Here is a 20,148-nt window from a genome sequence, read left to right on the forward strand (position 1 = left end):
ATCCCATTGGATCTTAAAACAAGGAAAAGTTAATCAGGTTCTTAAAAAGAAAGCTTTTAATTAAAGAAAGAAAAGGTAAAAATTATCTCTGTAAAATCAGAATGGAAAATGCTTTACAGGGTAATCAGTTAATATAGACCAGAGGGATCCCCCGCCCCAGCCTTAGGTTCAAAGTTACAGCAAACAGAGGTAAAATCCTTCCAGCAAAAAGAAACATTTACAAGTTGAGAAAACAAAAATTAGACTCACACGCCTTGCCTGGCTAGTTACTTACAAGTTTGAAACATGAGAGACTGATTCAGAAAGATTTGGAGAGCCTGGATTGACGTTCCGTCCCTCTCAGTCTCGAGAGTGAACAACTCTCAAAACAAAGAGCAGAAACAAAGACTTTCCTCCACCAAGATTTGAAAGTATCTTGTCCCCTCATTGGTCCTCTGGTCAGGTGTCAGTCACGTTTACTGAGCTTCTTAACCCTTTACAGGTAAAAGAGACATTAACCCTAACTATCTGTTTATGACACTGGGCAAGGAGACTGGGACAGGGAACCAATTGGGGCAAGGGAGACAGATCTGATGAGGAGGTGGATGGTGGTGGAGAAGTGCAATTGTGGGTGGGTCAAGAGTTTCTGACTCTGCTCATGACTCAAGTGGGTGTGTATGTGATGCCACATGATGGAATTTCTGGGTTTTGTTTTGTTTGATTTTTCAAAAAATAATAGGAAATTACACACACAAAACTTGCCTTAAAAGAACAATAATTTTGCAAAATCAAGCACACAAAAGTTAGGAAATGAGAGATTTAAATTTGCCTGGCTAAACTTAATTTGGCCTTCTTGTGCATAAGCATCAAGATACAGTCTTGAAAAGATCCTATTAATTTCCATGGGACCCTTGCCTTGTTTGTTGCCGAGTGCTCAGTGTTTCAGGGTTGGGCAGTAATGCTGTTGTCTGTAGGTCCCAGACCTTATTTGCTGCAAAAGTTGGAGGGAGAGGAATGAACGAGACAGAGGATGACAGAAAGAGACTGGATGGTCTTCTGAATACTGCCTAGGATAATTGTATTCTATCCCTACCTCTGCCACAGAGTTCCTGCATGGTGCTGGGTATACCCACTTTGCACCCACCCTGCAGGCTACACCTCAGACCCAAGATACCTAGATCTTTGATTCCCTCTTAGGCCTTCTGACGGCTCCTAGACAGGAGTAACTTGTGTGCACACTGTGAAAAGGGCTCAGCACGTGTTGGGTGCATGCTGGGTGCTGAGCTGCAAGGAATCACATAGCAGCTCCCTCACTAATTCAGAGTTAGGTTCTGCTGAGCGCCTGTCCTGCTCCTCACCCAACACTGCACTTGGGCTGGACCTGACCTTGGGAATTTTCTAGGGTAAAGGCAAACTGTTGACATAGAACAAGTGTTTGTTAGTGTAAATGGAAGTAGATTGGACTGAAGAACTTGTGGATCTAAATGCAGAGGAGGCCTGGAATTACTTTAAGTCACAGCTGCAGAAACTATCAGAAGCCTGCATCCCAAGAAAGGGGAAAAAAACCATAGGGAGGAGTTGTAGACCAAGCTGGATGAGCAAGCATCTCAGAGAGGTGATTAAGAAAAAGCAAAAAGCCTACAAGGAGTGGAAGAAGGGTGGGATTAGCAAGGAAAGCTACCTTAGTGAGGTCAGAACATGTAGGGATAAAGTGAGAAAGGCTAAAAGCCATGTAGAGTTGGACCTTGCAAAGGGAATTAAAGCCAATAGTAAAAGGTTCTATAGCCATATAAAAAAGAAGAGAAGAAAGAAAGAAGAATTGGGACCGCTAAACACTGAGGATGGAATGGAGGTTAAGGATAACCTAGGCATGGCCCAATATCTAAATAAGTACTTTGTCTCAGTCTTTAATAAGGCTAATGAGGAGCTTAGGGATAATGGAAGGATGACAAATGGGAATGAGGATATAGAGGTGGATATTACCACATCTGAGGTAGAAGCCAAACTTGAACAGCTTAATGGGACAAAATCGGAAGGCCCAGACAATCTTCATCAAAGAATATTAAAGGAAATGATGCATGAAATTGCAAGCCCGTTAGCAAGAATTTTTAATGAATCGGTAAACTCAGGGGTTGTACTGTAAGACTGGAGAATTGCTAACATAGTTCCTATCTTTAAGAAAGGGAAAAAAAGTGATCCGAGTAACTATAGGCATGTTAGTTTGACATCTGTAGTATGTAAGGTCTTGGAAAAAAATTTGAAAGAGAAAGTAGTTAAGGACATTGAGGTCAATGGTAATTGGGACAAATTACAACATGGTTTTACTAAAGGTAGATCGTGCCAAACCAACCTGATCTCCTTCTTTGAGAAGGTGACAGATTATTTAGACAAAGGAAATGCAGTAGACCTAATTTACCTCGATTTCAGTAAGGCATTTGACACGGTTCCGCATGGGGAATTATTAGTTAAATTGGAGAAGATGGGGATCAATATGAAAAATGAAAGGTGGATAAAGAACTGGTTAAAGGGGAGACTCCAACGGGTCGTGCTGAAGGGTGAACTGTCAGGCTGGAAGGAGGTTACTAGTGGAATTCCTCAAGGATCAGTTTTGGGACCAATCTTATTTAACCTTTTTATTACTGACCTTGGCACAAAAAGCGGGAATGTGCTAATAAAGTTTGCGGATGACATAAAGCTGGAGGGTATTGCTAACACGGAGAAGGACCGGGATATCATACAGAAAGATCTGGATGACCTTGTAAACTGGAGTAATAGTAATAGGATGAAATTTAATAGTGAAAAATGCAAGGTCATGCACTTAGGGATTAATAATATGAATTTTAGATATACATTGGGGATACATCAGTTGGAAGCAACAGAGGAGGAGAAGGACCTTGGAGTATTGGTTGATCACAGGATGACTATGAGCCGCCAATGTGATATGGCCGTTAAAAAAGCTAATGCGGTTTTAGGATGCATCAGGCGAGGTATTTCCAGCAAAGATAAGGAGGTGTTAGTACCGTTATATAAGGCACTGGTGAGACCTCATCTGGAATACTGTGTGCAGTTCTGGTCTCCCATGTTTAAGAAGGATGAATTCAAACTGGAACAGGTTCAGAGATGGGCTACTAGGATGATCCGAGGAATGGAAAACCTGCCTTATGAAAGGTGACTCAAAGAGCTTGGCTTGTTTAGCCTAGCCAAAAGAAGGCTGAGGGGAGACATGCTTGCTCTTTTAAATATATCAGAGGGATTAATATTAGGGGGGGAGAGGAATTATTTAAGCTTAGTGCCAATGTAGACACAAGAACAAATGGGTATAAACTGGACACTAGGAAGTTTAGACTTGAAATTAGACGAAGGTTTCTAACCATTACAGGAGTGAAGTTCTGGAACAGCCTTCCAAGGGGAGTAGTGAGGGCAAAAGACATATCTGGCTTCAAGACTAAGCTTGATAAGTTTATGGAAGGGATGGTATGATGGGATAGCTTAATTTTGGCAATTGATCTTTGATTATCAGCAGATAAGTATGCCCAGTGGTCTGTGATGGGATGTTGGATGGGATGGGATCTGAGTTACTTCAGAGAATTCTTTCCTGAGTGCTGGCTGGTGAGTCTTGTCCACAGGCTTAGGGTTTAGCTGATCGCCATATTCGGGGTCAGGAAGAAATTTTCCTCAGGGGCAGATTGGCAGAGGCCCTGGAGGTTTTTCGCCTTCCTCTGCAGCTTGGGGCATGGGTCACTTGCTGGTGGATTCTCTGCAGCTTGAGGTCTTCAAACCACAATTTGAAGACTTCAATAACTCAGACATAGGTTAGGGGTTTGTTATAGAAGTGGATGAGTAAGGTTCTATGGCCTGCTTTGTGCAGGAGGTCAGACTAGATGATCATATTGGTCCCTTCTGACCCTAAAGTCTATGAGTCTATGAGTCTATAAATGTCGCAGTTTAGGGAAACTTCACATGTATTCCCCCTCATGGTCCAGCAAGGGACCCACTCTATGCTCCCAGCTCCCCAGCCATCATCTCTTGAGCAGAGACCCATGCCTGTCTCCCTCATGACTGGAGTATTTCCAGGCTGCACAGCTCCCTGCCTACATTCTGAATTCCCCCGGAAGTCAGACTGCTTCAGCAGACCTGCTTTGCCTTCTTCTCAGAGACTATAAATAACGTAATTGCCATAGTCAAATTACCACTCAGCTCCTTCTATGCAAGCACATTTGTTCATGAGGCATTATAGAGAAAACATTAAAACAATAAAAGAACCTACACGCGTACTAATAAGCTTACCAGCCATCACCCTAACTCCAACAAGGTTTCTGGTAGGGGAGAAGTGGGTTTTTCTGTGGTCACACATTTATAACAACTGTGAGCTCGGGACAAGCCACCATGAAACCAAGACTCTCTTTTATCCAGTTTTGTGTCTTTGATCTGTGGAGTCCATGAATGGGTAATGAGCCAGACAATGGACTTCTTATCAAGGGCTTCAAAAGTTTGGGTCTGGAGGTGGATAATTTGCATTCCCCTCCTTCTAGAAAACCCACTCAACTCAAAGTTCAGTCTTGTCTGGGCCACTGTTTTAAAAGATTCCTTTGAAGTTTGCAACACTCTCCAGGGCTTCCATGAGTTCTGTCTCCCCTTAAAAGAAGTTCCAGACCATCCTCCAATAATACATACACATTTGCATTTTTAATACAATGAACTCCTAAAATACTGAAGTTTCGCAGAACTCAGGGCAGGTCTACACTGGGAAATTAGGTTGGTATGTAGCTCAACAGTGTGAAAAATCCACACCTGAGGGACTCAATTAAAGAGACCTAAACCCTTGTGCAGACAGTGCTATGGCAACATAGCTACCTCCTCTTGGGGAAGTGGAGTACCTACGCCAATAAGAGAAGTCCTCCTGTCAGCATAGGTAGCTTATTCACTGAAGTGCTACAGCGTTTAAAGTATAGACCTGCCCTCAATGTGGTTTCTGCAGGAAATTATCATATCTGCCACAGTCCTCAGCAGGTGTAAAACAAGCAAGGACTACTAATGTGAGTATAGCAACACCAGTTCACATCAGCTGAGACGCTGGTCCATATATAATTTCAAAAAGATATTTCTGGGGACAATATGAAAGTGCTTCAATGAATATTTGATATGGATTTTCAGTGCTCATTAAATATTCTCACTTTTTCTATATTGGGTTTTATTTTAAGGGAGATGGAACAGCGGAGAGGAAGTTAGAGACCAGGACACTATATTTCAACAATTTGTTATTTCAATTAGACATGTAAAATCATAAGAAACTGACCTGTTCTGCTTTTCTCATAGCATCATGCAGAGACCATTATGCTCACCTTATATTTCAAAAAAACCAATTCAAAACATTTCATTTCTCAGCAGTTTAAAACAGGTTGATGTTATTCATAGTGAAGAACATTTTTAATAGAGACCTTCTGTGATAGGCACAGTCCCCTCTCATTCATGATCACACAGACTCAGCCTCCCATCTCATTGATGATTACATAAACCCTGCTTCCCTCCCCTCCCAATAAAGAACTGCATAACAGCCCTAGGGCACCTTCCACGATTGCTTACATGGAAGAGTATTCTTGGGATGTATTATTCTTAATGCTCTTTGTTTTTATTCTTGTTTTTTGGCTTGTTGTTTGTTTGTTTGATGGGGGTGGAATGCACTGTGTGCTTCTGTTCTTTATTTACTTTCTACTGCCATCTATTCCTCTCTCAGGAGATTTTTTTGATACGTATCAAAATGTTGCTCAAAATATTTTTTACATTATAGTGAACATTTAATGTATCACTATTTTTTTTTGAAATGGTGCTTTTTAAACTCAAAAATGGCCTGGTTTTAGGAATTCAAACTTCTCACATAGCTTTTAACATGAATTCAGTGCCCGTCATCTTCCAAGGTAAGTGCCAGTATTACCCACAATGAGCCAACCTTTATTATGCCTCCAGCTGTCCCCAACAGCTAGAAGACAGAATTCACCAAGAATTTTGAAAAAAAATAAACTGATTCTTCTTCAATAGCACCCTGAAGTCAGCCAAGCACAGGCTCTGGCAGACTCCTGGGGCTGAGGACCCTCCACTGATAGTCTTCTGACTAGAGAAGATCAGAATTTTTCCTCATAATAATTTTGTGATGAAAAATGAATTTTTCTCCCAAATCTAGGCTCATAGCACCAGCTTTAGACTCCACTGAGATCCACAGAACCCTCACTTGGCTGCCTCCTAATCCTGTAGACTCCTAAACTCACAGAGTTCCTAAATTTTCAAAAGTTCTCTCACCACTGACATTTCTGCCAACGGGCATGTGCTTAACTGCCTCACCCTGGGTGTTCAGATGCTTGTCTCCCACCTGAGCCCCAGCCCCAGACATTTTATCAAAGAAGAACTTCAGGACAGAGAGATAAGGCCTACAGAAATTATATGTTAATAGTTACTTATGTAAGATTCATACAAAAGGAAGAGCAGTGAAGCCAGCTGGACTCATAGTAATGACTCATTTGGATTTGTAATAGAGAGACCCTGCTTTTTTCTCTTTGTCTGCAGGTAATGCGCTCCACTGCTTATCCGACTCTGCAAGTGTCTCAAGAATGAAAAAAGCCTGAAAGAGGAGAGAATATTTAAGATGTGGTCTGTTTTCCTTCCTCAAAGAAATGATCTCATACCTTAATATGGCATTGAGGGGATAGAGAGATTGCAACGTCCTTAGCTTATTGATTCTTGTTGTATCCAGCTTTCCTGTTTGCCAAGGTGAAGCCCCTCATCTCAGATTAGATGAGGGGAGGGAACATTTCTGACATGATCAAATTTCTTAGGGATGGTCTACACAGAAAAGTTACATTTGGATTGTTATATCTCTCAGGGGTGTGAAAAGGGGTGTGATAGATAGCGTTAGGTCAATCAAAGAATTCTTCTGTTGGCCTAGCTACTGCCTCTCAAGGAGGTGGACTAACCACAGTGACAAGAGTACGTCAGCAGTTGTGTCACTCTAGCATTTTAAGTATAAACATTGTCTTAGACACTGCCAGCTGGCTGTTTGTGGCTATTTCTGTTTATTCACATCTGTTTCCCAAGTGACTCTTGCCTCTGAAAAATCCTCTCCCAATATGTTCACATAAAAAACACATCATTACCATGATGCTTCTGCCTGTTTCTTTTTTACAAATATCTCTAAAAAAACTGTAACAAAGTATTTTTACTGGTCTGCCTGATACTTGGCCCACATGTACTCCAGTGTAGCCTCCTCCACTGAAGTGGCGTTGTCAGTTCCTTCACCACTTGGAGTTGGCTAGTTCTTCACCACTGCTAAATGGCTCTGATGTTACTGTTTTGGCTGGGACAGTCCTCTTTTTAAGCTCTGTCCCAGCTGACCTTACTTTTTTGAGAGCAGGCATTGTTCCCATTTGATTTTGCCAACTAATCAGTTGGCAAGAGCAAACCTACGAATGCCCAGTTTACCAAAAAAAGGTGGGTGTGCCCCCCTAGCAGGGCTCAGAGGAGCATTGTAGGGAGGGGGGACTGACACAAGGTGCTGGGAAGCAGGCAGGACTTGGGGCATCAGATTCACCCTCAGGTGATGTGGAGCTTGGGGCTGGGGAAGAGTCAGCTCCAGTTATGGGCAACATGGGGCTTGGGCTCTCATCCCCAGTCCCAGCTGCGGGCAGCATGGGTCAAGGAGCTAGGGGGATCAACGCTGGGCAGTGGTGGCTCTGTTGAGCCCTGCAGGTGGGGTGGAGGGTGGCTCAGGAGAGCCCCTCGATGTCCAGTTTTTACTTTAGGAAATATGGTAACCCTACAGTTTTGCCAACTTCCAGCCACCCCTGGCCTCCCGTGGTCTTTCCTGTTTTCTGTGGCTGTGGATTGTCCATCAGGAAGATACTTCCAAAGAGCCAATATCCTTCACACCAGTTTGGTTCCCTTGATGTCAGGGGAGTTAATTCTCATTTACACCACTGTGTGTGAGAGGGGAATCAGGCTTAGTGTATTGTTGCTCCATTGGCTCACACAGGTCAGCCAATATTAAAAGCTGTGGGATCTGCTGCAGAGCTAGGCCAGCAATCATGGCATTGATGTGTCAGGAGGAGAAGAAAGAGGGCAGTAAAGCCAGTAGTCACTGAGGGAACAGGGAAACACGGGCAGTGTCCTGGCCCTGTCACACATGGGGAAGCCCAGGTAGCCAGGGACATGTGTGGATCTGCAGGCTGTCACACCTCAAGCAGATGCAGAGAGGCAGAGTCCAATGCTTGCTTGTTTTGTCCTGGCACTTCCAAGGGTTGAGGTCAAGAGGCTTTGCTGGTATTTGGATTTGTGGGGCTTTGTCATTAAATTTCATGGCATACAAACAGGGAAGTTAGATAAGAAACATACAAACTCTTGCTAGACGGTTGCAACAAAGAATCATAGAAGATTAGGGTTGGAAGGGAACTCAGGAGGTTCTAGTACAATCCCCTGCTCAAAGCAGGACCCAACACCAACTAAATCATCCTAGCCAGGGCTTTGTCAATCCTGACCTTAAAAACCTCTAAGGAAGGAGATTCCACCATCTCCCTAGTTAACCCATTCCAGAGTTTCACCACCCTCCTAGTGAAAATGTGTTTCCTAATATCCAACCTAGACCTCCCCCACTGCAACTTGAGACCATTACTCCTTGTTCTGTCATCTGCCATCACTGAGAACAGCTGAGCTCCATCCTCTTTGGAACCCTCCTTCAGGTTGTTGAAGGCCGCTATCAAATCCCCAAGCACTCTTCTCCAGACTAAACAAACCCAGTTCCCTCAGGCTCTCTTCGTAAGTCATCTGCCCCAGCCCCCTGATCGTTTTTGTTGCCCTCCACTGGTCTCTCTCCAAATTGTCCACATCCTTTCCTTAGAGGAGGGATCAAAACTGGACACATTACTCCAGATGTGGCCTCACCAGTGCCAAATAGAGGGGAATAATCACTCTCCCTATTATTATTATTATTATATTTTTTTGCCTAATTTCTAATTAGAATTTGTCTGTAAAGCATGGGAACAACTCACCAGCGGGGTACCTCCTGCTGATCTTCAAGAGAATTAGCTTTTTTAGCCTTGGAGTGCCCTATGCTAGTTAGTGTCTTGGCTGTCGCTCAGCCCCATGTCCCTCCCAGACCTCAGTGCCTTTGGGTTCTGTCCCAGCAGTACCCCACAGATCTGGGTCTCCCCTCCCAAGGTAACCCCCCACCCTCTATCCCCACCTCACCCCAGTCTATGGCTACTGCCAGTCTCCATCTAGCCCACGCTCACTGGGGCAGACTGCAGTGTACAAGCCATTAATCATTGACAAAGGGGGGTTTGGACCTGGTGCCTTTGACTAACCTCTGGGCTGCAGCCTCTGCAATTCTAGTACCTGGTTTGGCCTTGCACAGGGCCTGCAGCCTGGATAGTTGCCAAGCAGGAGCTCCCCAGCTCACCTCACCTCTGCTGCCAGGCAGCTAGGTCCCTCTCCCTCAGAAGCTGGAGTGAAATTGACTAGCTCCTGGATCATGCCCCTTTTATCAGGGCCAACTGGGGGCTGATTGGGGCAAGGCCCAGCTGTGGCTGCTTCCCCTAATCAACCCAGCTTTTAGCCTGCAGCCCCAGCCCTCTTTCTGGGCTGTCTGTAACCCTTTCCAGACCAGGGAGTGGGTAACCATCCTGCTACCATCTGGCTTCTGCTTCTACCCATTCGTTCTTGTTGGGATAGAAATGGTTACAAACAAATAAAAGTAAAAATACATTTCTAATACTAAAACCAAACTGAACAAACAAGAATATTTTGTTCAAAGTAGATTTATCATCACAGTCCTTCTTCTAGCACGGCTAGCCAGTCCTTAGCCAGGGTCCAACACAGAGCCAATTGCGCTTGGGATCTTTCACTCCTCCAGGGAAGGATAACCAGGGGATTCTCTTCTCTTCTTTTTATAGTCCAGTAACCTTTACAATCTACTCTGTGAAAAGTAGCCCAGACAAAGTATCTCTTGCCTGCTGGGGTGTAGATGTCATGCTGTCTACTCCCTCACTTGATAGTTTGATAGTTTTGTTCACATTATATGCATCTTGATAGTCTCTGCTTGGTAACCCAGTTGGTCAGAAGCACAAATACCCATTCCTTTGTCTATGGCAGACTGGGTTCATGCATTGGTTGCCAAACCCAGTTCAAGAATGCAATTCCAGCCCATATTCATAGTTCTTTGTGTGCACCCCATACACACAGCCTGCAATGATTCTTGGGACCACCGTGTTACCAGTTTGTATATGGCACCTTCCATGACACTTTTCAGATACAGATTATAACACCAGTGATTTGGGGTTTGCTGAGCTGGTCAGTGCTCTCTGGCACTAACATGCTTTTAGCATCACAGTGATTTCATTTCCTAGAGCCAGATTCTGCCCAGCCATTACACAGATGTACAGCGGAAGGGAGGAAATATTGAGCTTAATCAGAACCTGGCTGGATTCCAGCCCTGTGTCCATAGCGTGCTCCCCCTCCCTCCTGGAAGTGAGGTGCAATATAAAGACATGGGGAGTAGCTGGCATGACCCTGGCTCAAACCCCACAGTGAGAACTGGACTGTGTAGTTCGTTGGCTACCCTGAGGTTTCTGAGATGCATCTTGGGCCTCTGAACTCCCTGGGGTCATTGGCGGCAGGTATAATAGGCCAAGGGAGGCTAAGCCTCCCCTTAATTGAGCCCTATCCCCATCCATGTTCTGCTCTCTCCACCAGGCAGGTGCTGAAGCCAGCGGGAGCTCAGCTCTGCTGCCAACCTGAGGGTGTTGGGCTGGCGCCGGAACTGTTATTGAGGCCAGCCGGGGGACCAGGGCAGTTCAGCCAGGGTTTCTCTTGCTGTATGTCTGTGTGTGTGTGGTGGGGGGGGTTCTTCCATCAACCTAGCAGTGTCTAGACTGAGGCTTATGGTTCTTAACTACATTGCACAGGGCTGGGAATTTTTCACACTGCTAAGTAACGAAGTTAGGTTGATGTACATTTTTTATGTAGACCAGGACTTACTTAGGGCATGGCTCTCAAGGCCCAGCCCAGCCTTGCCGGAGCATATGAGAAATGGTGCTGGGCCTGATTCTCCAGCATGACACAGTGCCTTGGTGCACCAGTAAGACTGGGGTCTCACTGTGAGTGTTTTCTTTGTAAGCACAGCACTTATGAACATTGAGTCTTAACTCCTGCCTTATCCAAGCCCTAGGATTTCACCCACTAATTCTTGCATTGAGCCCAAGAACTTGTAGTTGAACTAGAGCTTATCTTTCTGAAAGAAGTCCAATCCTGCTTTAAAGACTCTGGATGATGGAGAATTTACCATATCCTCAAGGAAGTTGTTCCAATGGTTAATTACTCTCATTTTTTTCTTTTAAACTGCACTTTATTTCAAGGTTGAATTTTTCTAACTTCAGTTTCTAGTCACTGGATCTTGTTCTGCCTTTATCTGACAGGCGAAAGGGCCCCCATACAAATATCTTCTCCATGTGTAGGTATTTACAGACTACAATTAAGATGAGCCCATTTCTTTCTTGTTTGCTTTGACCAGCGGTGAAATAGTTAACAGTGATGACATTTAAATGCCTGTCACTAGGTTCCAGAGATAACAACACACTGAGGTGAATGAGCATAGTTTGCCCCCATCAAATCTCATTTCAGGCTGTCCACATACATCACTAGCATTACTGCATTTGTTACACTCAGTTGACAATTTGAATTGTGTTGTCAGTTGGTGTGCATGTTTGTTCTCTCTATATGCTGTCCCAGTCCTGCACAGACAGTTGGTTCAGCAAATCTCAACACTACTATCCAGAAAGACCACAGGCTTGTTTCGGTGGCAAAAAGGCTCAGCCAGGTTTACTAAAGAGCACTTTATCAGCCTTCCACACACCGCATGGGAATACTGCATGTATGCTTGTGAATGTACCATCATATTCCGTGTAAAGTCATTCCCTTAGCCAGTACAAAGAATCAAGGGGTGTACATCGATATTTATGGGGTGAAACAAACAACTTACATGCCTCAAGACATCTGTTTGTTACCTTCCCTTGTACCTCGTTCCTGATGTCTCGGACAAAATACCCCTATTCATTATTCTGTCAAACCATCTTATCTTATGCTAAGTTGGGAATGTATCTGTGCTAGCCTCCTGGAATATATTTATGTTAATATCTAGTGACTGGTACTTCTTAGGAGTGCCTGTGTATTAGCAATGCTAATAGTACCTTTGCCAAGTTCATGTAATGGATGGTGAACTTGTAAGCAAGCGTATGGTCTATGACAGGGCCTGGTGTTTGCTCATAGCATGGCCTGGGGTTGCTGACTGTAGTTCAAGCCTCAGGTCTTGCACCAGGCCCCAGGCTCTCTCTCTGTTACATTCCTCTGCTTTTTGTTTGTTTTATGGGGAGGAGATTTACCCATCATCCTGGAACAGCATCGTGCATGAACTGGACATGTCCTAGTGGGGTAACCACCCTTATATGGCCACCATGTGTTATCCACACATTCATGCCCCATCTGTCCTTTGGTCTGCACATTCCCTCGTGCAACCTGTGGGCAGTTTCCTTCCTTCAATAGTTTTAGTCCCATATACTGGGCCTGGCCATGTTAGGTAGGGACTTTAGTTGGGATGTGTAGTCCTAGAGTTGTTCTGAAATACTGGGATAGGCATTATTAGTGTGTCCCACAGTGATATGTATATGAGGAGTAAAACAGAAATTTGGAGTAGTGACATCACAAATAAGGCCTTCAATGTCCATCCATGTTATAAGTTACCCTTACTGCTGGTTGTTACCATCTGGTAAATTTTGCTGGGCAGGAGACAGGAGTGGCTAGCTTCTCTATTCCATTGGATTGGCCTGAATCATTGTGGCCACACAATAAGTTGCAGAGTCAACAACGTTTCTGACATAACAAGCCACGGTGTGATTCTCTTTCGGTTTGCATTGCTCCATAATAGACCAGTAGTTGATGTAGATCCAATTGTTTTTTGTAGATGCTGTCTTCCAGATGACCTACTGAATGGACAGTAATAAATTCATCAACTATTGCTATGTCAAGATTCAATATTGATAACCAATCACTGAACAAGACTCTTCCGAACAACACGAGCCTTATTTAGGTACAGTGTTGCTGACTCAACTATTATGACTTGTACTAACAGGGAAATGGTCTACACAATCTATGCAATACATTTCACCACTGTTTTTTGTTATACACTTAGGATGATGCCAGTTTGGTGTTTATTAATAATAAGATGAGGCAATTTTCTCTCTCTCTTTTAAATGTTCTCTAATAAGTTAGTTATTGTCGTTATTGTGTAACTCTCATAACTGGTACAACTAGTTTATTTACTGATTTGCATTTTTCTTCCCTTCATATTGTTTGCTACCATTAGTTTGTTAATTTTGACTTGTATTTGGTTAAACAGTTTAGCAATATCATGCACTTTGTAAATGGTGTACTGGTTCTCCAGTAGCCAGACCCTTAGTACCATGAATTACAGGTTCAAAAACACCTTCCATCACCTGGTGGTCAAAATATTTAATGTTTTGTTACATTTATATACATATATTTTCCATATTACCCTGTTCCAAATAGGTCTCCAGATTCGGATAATCTTGCAATATAACCAAAAATTTCATCTAGAGATTGGAGTCTCCTATTTTGAGAGACACCAGACTACGGAAAAGTCTTTTGCCCAGCCCGTGAGTGTTGTGCACATTCCTGATAAAATGCTAGTATATTAATTAACAAAGATGTGTACAGCAATGAGAAAGCTGCCAAATTCATTAATATTTTAGTGACAAAGATTTAAAACCACAGGCATTTGAATTTACTTTGATCAGTAATTTACAGTTTAAATGAAAGTTAGACCTGGCCCAGCTAATGGTTTCTATAATGTTCCTGTAGACAATTGAATACTCAGTTGTCCATATATGGTAGATTGAAGTGTAAATGACCAGTCTGTTATACATAAAGTGCTTCATTTTTCTTTTCCTGATGCCCAGGGGTTCTTTCACTGTGCGTTGACATCTTTTGCTGTCTTTGGTCTGTGGGATGCACCCCCTATATTTTCGGCCCCCACCCCTTCGTATCCTGAATCAGCTGCATGCTTTGCAGCTGATTTGCTTTTGAACTGCACCATGGGACCATCTGTACATGCTCGTGCTCCACACTCTTCATTTCCCCACCCTCATGTCCCACCCCGATACCAAATGGCGGCACCTTCTACCAGCCACAGAGGGTGAGGGACCCTGGGGGGCCAGCCTGTATTCCATCTTGGTTACACAGCCTGCTGGGGACATTAGCTGACGGCTCCTTAATGGAGCTGTGAGCACGGGCCTGTAGGGTGACCAGATGTCCCGATTTTACAGAGACAGTCCCAATTTTGGGGGCTTTTTCTTATATAGGCTCCTATTGCCCTCCACCCCCTGTCCTGATTTTTCACACTTGCTGTGTGGTCACCCTACTGATGTGGTTCACCCCTCTTCCCGATGCCTGCCCTTTTGCGGTGTGAGGGAGACTCTAGCGCATTTCAGTCTGCAGTGCGCCAGGTTACAGCCCCTCTTCCGGCTCCTCCAGAAACTCTTGTTGAGGTTCTGGCTGAACTTTTCCATGGACCTTTCTATATATGCACACCCCAGCCATGGCCCCGCGAAGACACCAGATCACCTCATCAGCCTCCTCCTAGCAATAGCCAAAGTGGCCATTTACAACACCAGGGAGAGGTTGGCTGAGTAGGGGCCTGTGACTGTGAGGCTTGTTTTCATTCTTTCATCCGTTCACGTATCTGGGTAGAGTTCCTCTGGGTGGCGTACACTGGCTCCTTAGATGCTTTTGAGCAGTGAGAGCTGTCAGGGATTCTCTGCTTGATGTCCCCTTCTGATTCCCTAGTTTTGGTCCTCTGACCGCCACACTTGTTCCTGGTTTTTTTTCTTCATTGTCCACCGTATTTAGTTGAGTACTGGTTCAGTAGCTCTTCCCCAGGCTGAGGGAGGGCCCTTTAGCAGTAGATGGGCTTGCGCCCGCCCATTTCCCTGCATTCAATATGACCACTCTCCCACTGCTCCCTGGACCTCCTGTATCACCATTAAATAACAAAGATGTGTACAGCAATAAGAAAGTTGCTTTTACATGGTAGCCAAATTCATTAATATTTCAGTTAAAAAGATTTAAAACCACAGGCATATGAATTTACTTTACTCAGTAATCTATAATTTAAATAACAGTTAGACTTGGCCCAGCTAATGGTTTCTATAATGTCTCTGTAGACGACTGAATACTCAGTTGTCCATATATGGTAGACTGAGGTGTAAATGACCAGTCTGTTATATATAAAGCACTTCATTTTTCTTTTCCTGATGCCCAGCGGATCCTTCACTGTGTGTTGATATCGTTTGGTGTCTTTGGTCTGTGGGATGCACTCCCTATGCAGTTGAAGTTAGTTAACATAATAAAATTGTTTATTTCTTTTATATTTCTCTTGTTTTCAGGTAACCCAAATATAATACACAGGTTAACTTAATTTGTTTACAATGTAATAGGGACCGAGTCTTCTATAACACAAGCTATGTTTTTGTTCGCATTTTCCCATTTTTTTGCAGATATATACCTGATTCAGATGTTTTTGCAGATTTTGCATAGACATTCATTTTTATTCCCTTAACATGTGCATTACTTATTTTTTATAGTGATGAAATATAAATATAGTGATTTACTACTAAAATAGATGTCCACCACCTTCTGACACAACATATTGCTTTCCCCTGCTGAGCACTCTGTTTTAGCAAAAGAGGTGGTAATGGAATTTTAACCAAGCTATTTAGAGTTAATTTGTTTCTGATACCAATTCCACTTTTGTTAACCATTTGGAAGTACCAACCTTAACTACTACTTCTCTTTAACCTAACATAAGGTCTATGCAAACTCTTTGAGGGTATTAAACTTTCACTACACTTTGTTGTGTTTGAGAGACAAAGGTGGAAACCTGTTGAAATTGTTTAGTATTAATATTTTGCAACATAAACATAGTATATATTGTTATATTTTTAACATTTTTGCTATAACATACTTATTACTATATTTTAATATTTTATAAAGGTGCAAACAGGTTTATAAAAACCCAGATAAGAAACTGACATTTTGTTAATATTACTTTTTCATTAATGTTGAGGATCTCCTCTTTTTTTTCCTTTGAATATTTTTTTTCTTTGTAATTGCATTATTTGCTGAGGCAAAAATATATGTACACATATTTATAACTCAAGCCTTTGCAAAAGTCGGAGAGGGACTGAGGGACCCACTGCCGAATTGCCGCCAAAAAGCCGGACGTGCCATGCCAAGCACCTACTTGCTGCACTGGTGCCTGGAGCTGGCTCTGATTGTTAACTCTGAGTGAGGAGTGGGGCTTTGTGGATTAAAGCAGGAGACTGGGAACCCGCACCCCTGGGGTTTATTTTGGCTCTGAGAGGAGAGTGGAAGTTGTTACCTGTTCTTGCAAAACCTGAATTTGTTCCCCCAGTGTCTATTGCTTTTGTCTGCATGCCAAATTGATTGTGGGAGTGCCATTTCCTGCTGCAGTTAAGCGTTTATGAGCAACTCCATGAGTTAATGCATCAATTCTAGGTGTTAACCTGCTTACTCTTAGCTTTTGACATTGATATTCTTTTTTTCCCACTCCCCTGCAATCAAGTCACAGCTTCTGCCTCCTAATATGCTCTGTTAACTGCTTCATTTTCTCCTTCACCTGACTTACCAATCTGGTGAAAGTATTGTTTGCTACTTCTCCCTCCTGTGCACTTATTTCTCCCATTCTGACAGGCACCATCCTAGGTCTTGGTTTAGGTTTTACCAGAACCTGGCTCCCATCATACTGTGATAGTTGCAGTTTGGCACCCCCTGCCTATGGATTACTTGGTGGCTCTTGGTCTGGGTCATTCCCAATGTCCCCATTTCAGCAACCATTCCAATCATTCCATGTTCCATCTTTTAATTTTGCTCAGGTCACCTTTTTCCATTTCTGTCCCCATTCTTCAGGCCCTGCACAATTACCCAAAGTCTCTTATTGCCAAACAAGATTCATAATGGGGGATGGCACTTCCCTTTTATGCAGATTCTCTACAGCGGTTCCTCATTTTCTATTCTGTTCCTGTGCTTTCCAGTGCTCTGTTACTTCTTCTAATTGTTTTGGTTTTTCTATGACTTGCCCTGCCAATTTCAAGGCATATTGTCCAAGCCAACTCACTGCCATATCCATTAATTTCAATATTCTACCCTTATTACTTTTTAAAACCTCTGCCTCTGCCATCTCTTTACATATTCCAGTCCATGTTTCCCCATTATTCTTTTTGAACTCATATGAATGTCCTTTGCTGGCTATCCAGAGCTTCCATACCTCATCAAACACTGTGGAGATATTTAGGGAGGGGAGGAGAGGATTATCTCCCTCTAATTTATTAATCTGTTTTTGATAGAAATGGGGTGAATTTCAACTCCCTTCAATATTGCCCAGCCTGGCATTCCCATGTCTGTATGTAACCCCCAATATCAAGGTTGTTTTAACATGGTTTGTTAAATGTGTGTTTGTTACAGACATAAAAGGCATTCCCACCTGAGCACTGAAATAGTGTTTGGGTTCTGGGCAACCTTACCTGGAAAAGTCACATAAACTCCAGCACAACAGGAGGGTTAATATTTAACACATACTTTTTGCTTTCACTTTCCTTTGTCAGAGTTCAGTCCTTTTGTATGCAAAGTGTGCGATCCATTCCCCACAGGCACACTCTCAAATCCCATTTTAATCCTTTGGTTTTATTAACACTGGAGTCCCTGCATCTGGCATTGAGGGAGGGAGAACCTTCTGGATTGGGGTCCAGTTTAATGCTTTGAAAAAGGTAAGAGCCTCTGCTTTAATTCCAAATCCTCTCCTTGTGTTGAGGGGTGTGGCTGCATTCACTTCAGGGGAGCTCTAACTATTTACACTCATTGGCTCGGGGGGCACATTAAGGAAAATGATGTCTGGAATCTATAGCTGAATTCATAGTAGGAAGACTGCTTGATAGCAGACTGGACTTGATGACCTCTCAAGGTTCCTTCCAGTCCTATGATTCTATGATTGTGATTCTTTGAACAAATGTGTCACCTCTTCTTGATATTTTCCTCTTTTATTTGGCTGGTTGATCTGTCTGAGGTTTAACTAGCTGCTAGAATAGAATGCAGAAGCAGTTATAGATTATGACACGGGCCCTGGACAATTTTGGGGCCCTGTAGGAGTGCTGGAACCCTGGCCCTGCCCCCTGTTCCTACTCTCCCGCCCCCCAACCCTATGTCCTGTTCCTCCTCTCCCCATGAGGGCCTGTCCCCTGGCTCTGTCAGAAGATGGAGTGTGTGGTAGGGTGAGCCTATTCCCCCTGCCGCCATGCAGAGATGGCTTTCCCACCCCTGCATGATTCAGAGCTGGCTCAAGCCACTCTCCCTCGGCCCCCATCCCGGGCACTGAACAGAGCTGGCCTGAGGGCCCCCTGCTCCATGTGGGGTGGAGCTGGCTAGGGTTTCCAATTTTGGTTGGATGTATTCCTGGAGATTTCATCTCATGACCCAATCTTTAATAAAACATTAATCTTTAATTCCTGGAGACTCCAGGCCAGTCCTGGAGAGTTGGCCACTCTAGAGCTGGACTGAGTCCCTCCTCCTGTCTGGAGCTGACTTGAACTTCCCCTGCCCCATACTGGCCCCAGCCGCACCCCCAAACATTCCTCTGTCTCCCCATAGGGGGGTGTGCCCCAGAGTTTGGGGACCACTGCCCTTGGCTGTGGTAAGAGCTACTGAGGGAGCCCGGGTATGCAGGGAGCCCTTGACCCTCCACCTGCCCTGGGCGGGGGGTTAGAGGCCCAAGAGAAGCTTCTGACCCATATCCCTGCCTCTTGGGACACACTGCTCAGAGCAGGTGGAGGGTCCAGGGCTCCCCACAGTGGCCCGTGCTCCCTGGTCTCTGTCTGATTGGCTCTATAAAATTGAGTTATAATAACATGTATAGGTCAAATATAATTTTTTTAAAACTTCCTAAATGTTTCTGTGGATAAAAGCACAGTGCTCAGTTTGCTGTTACTTACGGGATTATGTTATTTGTTATGGCAGCTGCCAGATATTGCAGAGTGTTCATAGATCTCAAAAGTTAGAAACATTTGTTATTCTTCTGTTTAAAATCTTTCTGCCATCCAACCAGAAACCAGAAAAAATTCCAACAATTATACCCCATGAATAATGAATGTCACAGACAGGTCATAGGCTAAAACAGGTTCATCTTATTTATTTTGTAAATACTTAAAAAATAATAATAATGTTTGTTTGTTTTATCTGCCTATGAAAGAAAGTGTTACAGTGAAAGGTGCAAATGGCTAGCACATTACAGTCATTGATGGATAATCGCCCAGCACAAAACGCTCCACAGATAAGTTTGAAGATACCACACAGTAAGGTCCCCCAGAATGCTATCATGGGCTCTGTGTGGTCAAATCAGTCTTCTTTGGCTTGTACATACACAAACACTCACAGAAATTATTTTGAATTTACAAAAAGGGGTGAATTTAAAGCAAATTAGTTAACCTGCAATAAACTCCTGTGTGGATGCTCTCATTCAGAAATAAAGTAGACTAAATTAAACCAAAATAAAGTCAAATTAAAGCCATTTGAATTCTAAATAAAAGCACCCATCTCAGGACTTAATCAACTTTAAAAATTCAGTCAGATTATTTGTCCTGAGCATCCCTATGTAGACAAGGCCTTGTGTCTCTGGCTTAGTCTACAGTTAAAATTTAGGTTGACATAGCAACTATGCTCAGGTATGGGAAAATCCAGAGAGAGAGATACAAACTTTTGACATTACACCAAATTCTTCTTCAGGTCTAGGAAATTTACTGAGAGTATCACTGCTAAAAACACACCCCTATCAAGGGTGCCAGAGCAAGGGACGCCAAGGGGCAATGATCTACCCAGTTTTGAAAGTGGATGGATGTGTTGTGTCCTCTTTTCACCACAGACCTGGCCCCCTGCCTCTCATCTTCCCCTTGAGACCAGGCCCTCCAGCCAGGCTGGAGGCTGGAGCCCAGCTTCATAAAAGCGACCCATGAAGCCTGGGCATCTGGGGGGAGCCCCATACCCTCCACC

The 20,148-nt window shown here is 43.6% G+C and overlaps 2 protein-coding genes across 19 annotated transcripts in view; both read left to right on the plus strand.

Annotated features, from left to right (window-relative positions):
- LOC127036722 (butyrophilin subfamily 1 member A1-like) overlaps positions 1-20,148 on the plus strand; it is a 294,970-nt gene that overhangs the window by 129,519 nt on the left and 145,303 nt on the right. The gene's annotated exons all lie outside the window — the stretch shown is intronic.
- The window catches only part of LOC127036720 (butyrophilin subfamily 1 member A1-like), a 40,333-nt gene continuing 37,939 nt past the window's right edge, over positions 17,755-20,148 (plus strand). For all 6 annotated transcript variants that reach the window (XM_050927871.1, XM_050927867.1, XM_050927868.1 and 3 more), the window contains exon 1: positions 17,755-17,876. The gene's annotated coding sequence lies outside the window, so the exon portion shown is untranslated. The remainder of the gene's footprint in view (positions 17,877-20,148) is intronic.

Source organism: Gopherus flavomarginatus, chromosome 18, assembly GCF_025201925.1.
Source record: "Gopherus flavomarginatus isolate rGopFla2 chromosome 18, rGopFla2.mat.asm, whole genome shotgun sequence".
Classification (NCBI taxonomy): domain Eukaryota; kingdom Metazoa; phylum Chordata; order Testudines; family Testudinidae; genus Gopherus; species Gopherus flavomarginatus.